General features: G+C 32.1%; 1 pseudogene; it reads left to right on the forward strand.

Annotated features, from left to right (window-relative positions):
- The window catches only part of LOC120173506, a 53,876-nt pseudogene extending 43,102 nt beyond the window's left edge, over positions 1-10,774 (forward strand).
- The last annotated feature ends 325 nt before the right edge of the window (positions 10,775-11,099 follow it).

Raw genomic sequence — 11,099 nt, forward strand, 5'->3', positions numbered from 1 at the left:
TACCCATTTTGATTTATTTATTATTATTATTACTATAATTATTATTATTATTATTATAAATATTATTATTATTATTATAAATATTACTATTATTATTATTATTATTAAATATATATATATATACATAAATAATAATAAAAATTACAAGCCCAGTCAACCGGCCCAAACCAAACTGAAACCCTAAACATTTAGGGTTTCAGTTAGGGTTTTCTAACCCTAGCTCTATGCGCCGCCGCCTCAATGGTTTCCAGCCGCCTCAGAAGTCCTCAGCCACCGCCGTTGGTTCCAGAAGGCCACACGTCCGCTGCCTACACTCCACCAATGCCACGAAGCCACCCCGAAGTTGGTTCCAGAAGCTTTGCTGCCACAACCCCGACCGTCCACGTCGCCTCTATGGTGAGTCACCAGCATAGCTTTGGTGACTCACCGAACGTTTCACTCTTCAGACCGGTCCGATGGCCACACCGGTGATGGCTATAAAGCCATCACCCCATCTGCGAACAAGAAGAAGAACACGGAGACGGAGAGAAAAACAGAGAAACAAAATACTAAAAAACTACCAACGATCTCAACAACAACACAGCAAACCAAAACAGAAAGGAAAGGAAGAAGAGAGACTTACTGTGAAAGCCACTGACTGGATCAGATTCACCATCGGCCTCCAAACGTCACCAAAAACCTTCGAAAACCGAAGGTATATTTTTTAGATTTGCTCCGATCGGGAGCCGTTTAAAAGAAAAGATCATCGGAACCGTCATTAGGACGGTCCGATCTACGTTTCAATGTAAAAAAAAATTTTAAGCCACCGAAGACGGTGGCCGGCGGTGGGATCCACGACGGCAAGCGGTTGCTGGCCGGAGAGCTTCTCTCTTTTCTAGAGAGAAGCGAGAGAATTTCTTTCTCTCAGAGAAGAGAGGGAGAGGGAAGAGAGGAGAAATGAAGCTGGCCCTTCGGGCCAGCTGATGTTGGGCTTAAATAGCCCTTCCCGAACGACGCCGTTTTGGGGAGGGCTATTTGTGTAATTTTTTTTATTGTTAAACCCTTTCCGTAATCCCTCTGTTTTATATGTTTTACATTTTAATCACTAAATCAAATATATGATCCTTTTAATTTGATCTCTAAATTTTAATTTTATCTATTTTAGTCCTTTGTATTAAAATAATATATTTAGGGTAAATAACAGATTTAATCCCTTAATTTTAATAAATAATATTTTAATCCCTAGTTTATATTTTTAATTTATTTTAATCTTATATTCGAATTTTAGATAAGTTTATTTTAGTCACTAAATTATAAAATAAAGAAATAGCATGTTTAATCCCTATAATTTTGATTAATTATGAATTAGGTTTTTAATTTTACTTTTACTATAATTTAGTCATTTATTTTAAATGTTTTCATTTATTTTATTGCTTTTAAATATATCGTTCTAATTGTATTTTTATTGTTTTAATTTTACTTGCTTATATTTTTAAATATTTTATTCATAAATATATATAATAAATAATAATTTATTTTTTATTTTAATATTTATTTTTCAATATCGAAGAAAAGGACAGTCTTAATACAACTGGATGTCCTATTCTGGTATTTTAAATTTAAAAATTATAAAAAAATATTATTTAATTTAAATTAATATTTATCAATATAAAAAAAAGAGCTGTCTTAAGGCACCTAGAAATTCTTTTCCGATATTTTTAAATATTTTTTATAATTTTGAAAAAATAGGATTATAAATTAAATATATTTTGAATTTTTTAATTTTTAATAATAGAGACAATTTATAATTAAAAAGTACCAATATTGGGCGTTGTAGGGGTGCTAATCCTTCCCTAAACGTAATCGACCACGAATCCCTTTTTATTATTAAAAAGAACGAATTTTTGGTTATAAACGCAGATCAGTTCATTTTTTTATTGGTGTTTTCTTAAAACTCTTTTAAAAAATAATTTTTAGGTATTCGACCTACCTGACCCAAAAGGTCGATGGCGACTCCTAAATTATTTTCAAAACCATTTATTCACATCAATTTTCCCGCCAAGTAAAAAATTTGTGCCCGGACGAAAATCGGTTACGACAATAAGCATGTAAGTTCAAATATCCAATTATCCAACAAATTCAAACACCCAAAATAAAACAATCCATGAACATCAAAATGTTTCACAATTAAAAGTTCTGAGTTCGGGACGTAAACCCATTGACCCATTGACCCTAAGACCGAGTTTGATAAACAAATTACTAAGGAAAAAACCATAAACCAAGGTTTCTATATTCGTGGAAGGAACAGTATTTATGGAAACTCACTAAAGATGATCTGTGGCAGATTAATCTTTTTTTTTATGTTGGATACAATATATCCACCATATATCTATGTTCTTAAGGGAGGAGTACCTACCTCCGGATGGTATAAACCACCAAGAGATCAAATAATGAAGGAATCTATCACAATGAATTCTTAGGGTACTCTCATTATCCTTAGACTTATAGGGTGAATCCACAGTCTCTTTTTCATTAAACCTGAGTTATCTAGTCCAAAATGGGTAGCGATTGTGCCGGAGTCAATAAAAATGAATTGTCCTAAAAGATAGGATCGAATTCCTATAGTTTCAGATCGGCGCTCGTTTTGGACACATACCACATTGGAATAGAAAAATGCAGACTAATTGATGATAAACCAAAGGTTTGAGTTTAAAGAGTTTATCAAACTTCTAGGATTTAAGAGTAGGAAGATATTGGAAGTCCATATCTTCTATAGCTTGGATAGAAGGGATACGCTCTTCCCAGATTTTGTATGACTCAAAAAAAGTATGGTACATATGGTATAGATCTTGTCCACAACCAGGTATGTTGAAACAAGAGTTCATAATGGTCATATTTGGGTTATTTGGATTGGGTGGAGGAATAAGAGGTCGATTTTGACTTGAGCTACTAGACAATGTCCTAGGTCATTTAGGATTTGACATGGTTTAAGAATCAGAATAGAATATGTAATCTGCAAATTTAAACACATGTATGCAATATAATCAAACTCTCAATATTTCAAGGTTCTCTAAACCGATTCCTAAAGGACAATGTTTTGAAAAACTATTTAGAAAATAATGTTTGAAAATCATAATACGTATAGTTTTTATGAAAACATAATTGAATCAAAAACATCAATTAAAACAATAATTTTTGATTTTTTTATTTCGAAATTTAAAAATAGTTTTTGAAAAATTAAGTGTTTTTGACGAAATTGATTGTAAAATCATCATATAACCAATGCCTGATATAATGTTAATCTTAGAACTAATCAAAACTAGTCCTAAGTTCAAAAATCAATGAAATAGAGGATTTTGAAATATTACCTTGAAAATTTGGATTTTATGAGAATGTGATGTTGTTTGCAAGGATTAGAAGTTGAAGAACGATCTAATTCCGACTTGTATTTGATGATTTTGGCAAAAATGGAGATTTAGAGAGAAAGAGAGGATGAACGAAATTTAAGAAAGAATAGAGGTTTTGAGAGAATGGGTTTTATGGTCGTGATATATCCATAACCCGTGGGGGGTATCGATTCCCTCAAGGAGGGAATCGATTCCCATTCAAAGGGGGAATCGATTCCTCTTCAAAGGGGTATCGATTCCCTCTGCACTAAAACTGCTAAAATTTGATTTTAAACACTCAAAATGCTAAATTAATTTTCTCTAGTGGTATTGGAAACTCATATATTGAAAATTAATCATGTACAATCCATCAAATTAATTTTTAAATTACATTTGAACATAAAGTTAATTTTCACCAAGAATTATAAACTCTCCCTAACTAAAATCAATGAATGCAATCAAAAATTACTATTATAAGCATTTTTCATTTATTCTTAAAAGTGCTAAATTTATTTTAAACACTAAGTGAAGATAGGTCAGTTAAACCTAATTCTCTCCTAAGTGTCCAAAAACGTTCCTTGTCTAAAGGTTTTGTAAAGATATCCGCTAATTGATGCAAAGTATCAACGAATTCTAGAACTACATCTTCCTTAGTGACATGGTCTCTAATGAAATGATGTCTTATTTCAATATGCTTAGTTCTAGAGTGTTTGGATGGGATTTTTAGTGAGACAAATAGCACTAGTATTGTCACACTTGATAGGAATGGTACATACTTCAATTTCATAATCAAAAAGTTGTTGTTTCATCCATAAAACTTGTGCACAACAACTACCAGCTGAAATGTATTCGGCTTCAGTGATAGATAATGCAACACAATTTTGTTTCTTTGAAAACCAAGAAAACAACACATTTCCAAGAAATTGGTAAGTACCGGAGGTGCTTTTCCTATCTAATTTGCATCCTCCATAATCCGCATCAGAAAAGGCATGCAAGCTAAAGCTAGAGTCTCTAGGATACCAAAGTCCTAAACTAGGAGTGTCCTTAAGGTATCTAAAGATTCTCTTAACAGCTAGTAAATGTGATTCCTTAGGGCATGATTGAAATCTAGCACATAAGCAAACACTAAACATAATGTTCGGTCTACTTGCAGTTAGATAGAGCAAAGAACCAATCATTGACCTATATAATTTAACATCCACACATTTACCTCATTCATCTAAGTCAAACTTTGTTGATGAGCTCATTGGAGTGTCATAAGGTTTCCCATTTTCCAGCCCAAACTTCTTGAGCATATCTTTGACGTACTTAGCTTGATTGATGAAGATGCCATCTTTTCTTTGCTTGATTTGGAGTCCCAAGAAAAATGAGAGCTCCCCCATCATACTCATTTCGAATTCGCTTTGCATTAGCTTAGAAAATTATTGGCAAAGAACATCATTAGTAGAACCAAATATTATATCATCAACATAAATTTGAACTACTAGTAAATCTTTACCTTTATGCTTTAAAAACAATGTAGTGTCAACCTTCCCTTTTGAAAAACCTTTTTCAATTAAAAAGTTTGACAATCTTTCATACCAAGCTCTAGGAGCTTGTTTTAAACCATAAAGTGCTTTTGTCAATTTAAAAACATGATCCAGAAATTTTGAATCTTCAAAACCTGGAGGTTGTTCCACACATACACTTCTTCTTTAATAAAACCATTTAAAAATGCACTTTTAACATCCATTTGATATAATTTAAATCCATGAAAACATGCAAATGCTAATAACATTCTAATTGCTTCCATCCTAGCTACGGGAGCGTATGTTTCATCATAGTCTATGCCCTCTTCTTGAGTATACCCTTGATCAACAAGTCTAGCCTTGTTTCTCACTATATTACCATTCTCATCAAGCTTATTCCTAAATACCCATCTAGTACCTATAGTAGATTTATTACTAGGCCTTTCAACTAATGTCCATACTTTACTTCTCTCAAATTGATTTAACTCTTCTTGCATAGCCATAATCCAATGTTCATCATTTAATGCTTCTTTAATATTCTTAGGCTCTATGCATGAGATAAATAGAACATAATTACAAATATTTTTAAGAGAAGATCGAGTTGTTACCCCTTTGGATGGATCACCTATGATTTCACCATCCTTGACATAGTTGTACTCTCTTGGGTAAGATACTTCCCTTTCTTCAATGGTTGGATTCTCGAGAGGATCATGAGTTTCCTCATCTTTTGTTTCTTCCTTTGATGATGGTTCTCCAATGTCATATCTAACGTCATTTGTATTTATAATACCTACATCATCATTCAAGCAAGAATCCTTCCTCGGAAGGAGATTATCATCGAAAACAACATGTATAGACTCTTCTACAACTAAAGTTCTTTTATTAAATACTCGATAAGCTTTAGAACTTAAGGAATAACCCAGAAAAATTCCTTCATCACTTTTAACATCAAATTTGCCAAGATTTTCTTTACCGTTGTTTAAAACAAAATATTTATATCCAAAAGGATGAAAATAGCTAATGTTAGGCTTTTTATTTTTAAAAAGTTCATATGGAGTTTTCTTTAAAATAGGCCTAATCATTACTCGATTAATAACATAACAAGCGGTATTTGTGCTTCCGCCTAAAAATATTTTGGCAAATTGTTTTCACAAAGCATGGTTCTAGCCATTTCTTCTAAAGTTCGATTTTTTCTCTCAACAACTCCATTTTGTTGAGGGGTTCTAGGTGCTGAAAAAAGTATAGGTGCTGAAAAAAGTATGGCTAATACCATTAAAATTACAAAACTCAGTAAATCCAAGATTTTCAAATTCAGTTCCATGATCACTCCTAACACTAGTTATAGAGTAACCTTTTTTGTTTTGGATTACTTTTGAAAACGTGATGAATTTTTCTAATGCTTCATCTTTAGTACTTAAGAATAGAACCCAAGTATATCTAGAATAATCATCTACCAAGACAAATGCATATTGTTTTCCACCCAAGCTAGTAGTTCTAGATGGCCCAAGAAGATCTAAATGGATCAATTGCAATACTCTACTAGTTGATACATCATTAATGGATTTAAAAGAAACTCGCTTTTGTTTTCCTTTAGCACAAGCATTACAGATTTTATCATTATCAAATTTTAGTTTAGGCAGTCCTAGAACCAAATCTCCTTGAATTAACCGTTGCAAAACACTCATACTAGCATGACCTAGTCTCCTATGCCATAACCAACTATCATGCTCATCCTTAGCAACTAGGCATAAATCAGTCATATCTATGAGTCTAAATGCACAATGTAAATGTTTCCTATTCTATGACCAACAAGCATAATCAAAATAGATGCAATGTCAATCAATTTTGCAAACACTAAATTTAAAAATAAGACATTGTATCTTTTGTCAAATTTATCTAATCGGATTATGCTTTAATCCATTCACATACAAAACATTATGCAATGTTGATTATCGAGATTAAAAGCACATTCATAAAGTTTTTGAAATGTTATGCATTAAACTTTATAATATTTTAAAAAAAATCTATGCATAAACATTAAAATTTAAGGTCAAAATTTTGTAAAACCAAAGTTCTTGAAAAAATCGATATCAATTGTTAAAGAGATTTTAATTACATTTTAAAAACCAATTTTGACCCAAAAAAATTAATATGATGAACTAGAGTTTATAAAACATTACCAAAAATTACTATGTTCATCATACAATATTTTTCAACATACATGAGATAAAACATAATCATTTAGAATTATTCAACATTTAAAACCTCATGCATGCATAAACTAAATGAGCAACCAAATAAAATAAAAACATTAAGTTTAGAGGTACCCATTCATTTTTCATGTGGCTAGAGCATCTTGAATATCATCATCTTCATCACCATTGCTCCCACACACCTACAAGAGACATTTAAGTAGATTTTAGTATCCAAATTGCTTTGGATCCTTGAACATTAGTTTCAATACCTCTTGTTCCTTTTAAAACCCATACTTGTCTAATTTTAAATCATTTTCCTTTCTTTAAAGGACAAATACGTTCCTTATGACCATGATAATGACAATGTGAGCATATTGTCATTATTGAACTAGATGAATTATTTAAAATGATCTCTTTTTCTTTTGTTAAGCATTCAAGCTTAACTTTCAAATCAAAATTTTCATTTTCAATACTTTCAAATTTCATTTTTGAAAGCTCTAAATCCTTCTTCAAGATTTCATTTTGATTTTCAAAATCCATTTTCGTTTCTAGAAGAAGTTTGTTTAATTTGAAATTTTCTTTTTCAAATTTTTCAGATTTTATTTTTGAAAGCTCTAACTCCTTTCTCAACATTTCATTTTGATTTTTCAAGTTTGTTTTAGCTTTCAAAAGAAGACCATTTTTAGCAATAAATTTAGATATCATATTTTTATATTTGGAGTTCATGGTCTCAAACTCCGAAAATAATTCATCATAAGCATCTTGTAACTCATTAAAAGATTTTGAATTTAATCTATTTGAGTTAGAAGATACATTTGGCTCTGTGAGAGCTAATAGAGACATCATCTTTATTGGTTCTTCTTCTTCCTTGTCTCTATAGATCTCCTCAAGCTTATCTCACATCTCCTTGGCATTTGAACAAGAAAAAACTCCTTTATATACATTAGGATCAATTACACAACACAACATGTGCATAACCTTTGTCTTTTGTTGAACTTTCTTCTGTTCTTGATCACTCCACTTCTTTGCCTTCTTTGTAGGAGAATAATATCATTTCTCGATCATCATCCAAGCTTCCATATCAAATGTTTGGATAAATATCATCATAAGATTCTTCCAACGACGATCTTTATCGATTTAACTCTTCCCGGATCTACTCAAGAGGCGGTTAAACATTCAAATGAGTCAAGCTCTGATACCAATTGTTGAGTTAATCGATTGATGAAAATGGCCAAGAGGGGGTGAATTGGCAATTAAAATTTTGGTGGAAGCTTTTGCAGAAAATTGAAAATATTTGCACAACGATTTAGAGTGGTTCAACTTTCTCAACCAAAGTCTACGTCCACTACCTTAGCTATCAACACTAAGGATTTTCCAATAAATTCACTAATTTGTTCTTTCTTTTGAGGACAAAGAGTAACCTTACAACTCCTTCAAGAATTATACCCCAAATTCTTGAGCACACTCTTTTTTCAAAGAGAAATACACAAATTTGCAAACTTACAAGGAAAACCTCACAAGGTAAGATGTTTGCACAATTCTATAACAAGAAAAGAACACTAAAAAATAATTACAAATGAGCACAAATGGTGTTCTTGAAAGCAAAATAAATATTGAAAGGAAAATTGGCTTGATTTGCACAAACTTGGTGTTTGATGCTTTCTCTCTTGTTTCTCTATGATTTCTTGTTGATCAAAGGCTTCAGAACTTGTTTAAATACTCCCTCAATTGATTCTGAATGTTGTGGATGATTAGTGGAGTCAATGGAGCCGTTTAAGTGTGAAAACCATTAATAAAACACCTTGGAGTGTGGGGGGAATCGGTACCTCCTCATGGGGAATCGGTTCCCTAAGTGTAAAATTCAAATATTTCGACCGTTAAACAGGGGGAATCGGTTCCCTCTGAGCATTCTGTTTTTCTCGGAGCCAAACCATTCAGGGGGAATCGGTACCCCTTGGGGGGAATCGGTTCCCTCTGGACATTCTGGAATTTTTGGCTTTGAAATTGTTCGAAATACTTTGTAAAATTATTTTGAAATAATTTTAAGATTAAAACTTAATTTTACACTTGAGTAAGGATTAAAATGACTTTTGAAAGATTGGAGTAATATTTTGATATTCGAATAATTATATCGAATATACTTAGAAAATCTTTTTGGAAAATCTTAAAATTCATTTATCTTAATTTGTTATATCGAAATATCAAAATGTTTTCAACATATTATGTATATGGTTCTTAAGGATTAGTCATTCAGGACATATGTGATATGTGGTCCTTCGGGACATAGTGGTCTTTCAGGACATAGTGGTCATTCGGGACAAATTCTTCGCGCCCTTAGTGGGAATTATATGAGCTGTGGTGGCAACATATGTGCATAACCTCAATGTACTCGCATACCTTAAGTTCTCAGTAATGTACGTGGGATAATAAAAGATAATATACATAAACTTGATATGACGATGAGTTGGGTTTTGTGTGAAGTGGTATATGTGATATATGATGTGCATACATATAGTTGTTATATGAATGGTTATATGATTGTTAATCATACGAATAATGATAAGATTAATAATAAGAATAATGAAATAATATGTATATGTATTTTATTGTGTTTTGATGCATAATGCATTCTATAGTTTATGATGATTATATGATTATATGAAGTGTGCATAGTAGGAACTAATAATGGTATGTCATAGTTCGTTTATTTACGTCTCACTAAGTCATCGACTTAGTGTCTGAGTGTTTCACATGTAGGTTTCGAGAAGCAAGAAAAGGAGCAAAGCAATGATAGGCAAAGCAAGACAGGTCAACTTCTCCTTCTCGAGTATCAGATCAGAAAAGTCTTTTATTAATATGTATTTGATTATCTAAAATTGTAGTTGGCATGTAATATAAAGGTTTTAAAATATATATATATATATATATATATATATATATATATATATGCTCTGATAAGTTTTGTAAACTATTATATTGGAATAATATGAGGTTTTATTTAATATTAAGTAAAACTTTTAATTATTACATACAAGTAAAGGTTTTGAAAAGTCAATGTAACACCTCAGACTCGGATCCAGGTCGGACATGGGTTAGGGGTGTTACAGTGTTATTTTCTTTAGCGATTCTAGGTTCAAGTAATTAAGTCTGCAAAGTACGTGTGCATTGATTGTTAAAAATATTTTTTGATGCGCCACTGTAGGTATTGCGAGAGGAATTGGGTGGCAGCATGTGGGAGTCTATGTCAATCTTGGGGCATATTTCCTTGTTGGAATACCGGTGTGGGTTTTAAGTGCCTTTGTATTGCATTTGAGAGGGGAAGGGCTTTGGCTTGGAATAGTGGCAGGGTCGACCGTACAAGTAATCTTGCTTGGTCTTGTAGCCATTTTCACAAATTGGAAAAACCAGGTGCTTCTACTCGAGCTTTTTCACTATCATGTTATATTTATTCATAGATGATCGTACTCGTATACTTATTTGCATGGGTGATTGGAATTTAAATATGATTATTTGCAGGCCAAAAAGGCTAGGGAGAGAATGTTAGATGGGACGCATGTTCATCGTGAGAGTGGATCGTTCTGAAGATGCCATCACAGAATGCAGTAGTGATTTAATCATCAATCGACCATGATATGTTTCGTATGAAAGAGGAGTGTTGTGCTGAATACAAACTAATCTTTATGTAGTCTTCCTTTTACTAAGTTTATATAGGTCTGTAAAGTTGTTTAAAAATGTAGTAATATCTAGATTTCTTTGTTTCTGCTGATAATATATTCTTACAATTTGATAATACTACCATTGATTTTTAAAATTTCCAGACCATGTGCGTCTTTTACATCTTTGAGTAAAGATCATAATTGGTCTGGTTTGCTTCAAAATTTTATAAATCAAATCAATTACACAACCGGGGAAGTGTTGGGTTGAAGAAGGAGAGAAAGGGGAAAGAACTGGGAAATTAGATATTTCTGGAAAAAGGAATTAGGGTTGAATGAGGAACGATGCTGTGCCTGTTTTGACGCAAGGGACCAACC

This window comes from Hibiscus syriacus, unplaced genomic scaffold, assembly GCF_006381635.1.
Source record: "Hibiscus syriacus cultivar Baekdansim isolate YM2019G1 unplaced genomic scaffold, ASM638163v2 tig00003041_pilon, whole genome shotgun sequence".
Lineage (NCBI taxonomy): Eukaryota > Viridiplantae > Streptophyta > Magnoliopsida > Malvales > Malvaceae > Hibiscus > Hibiscus syriacus.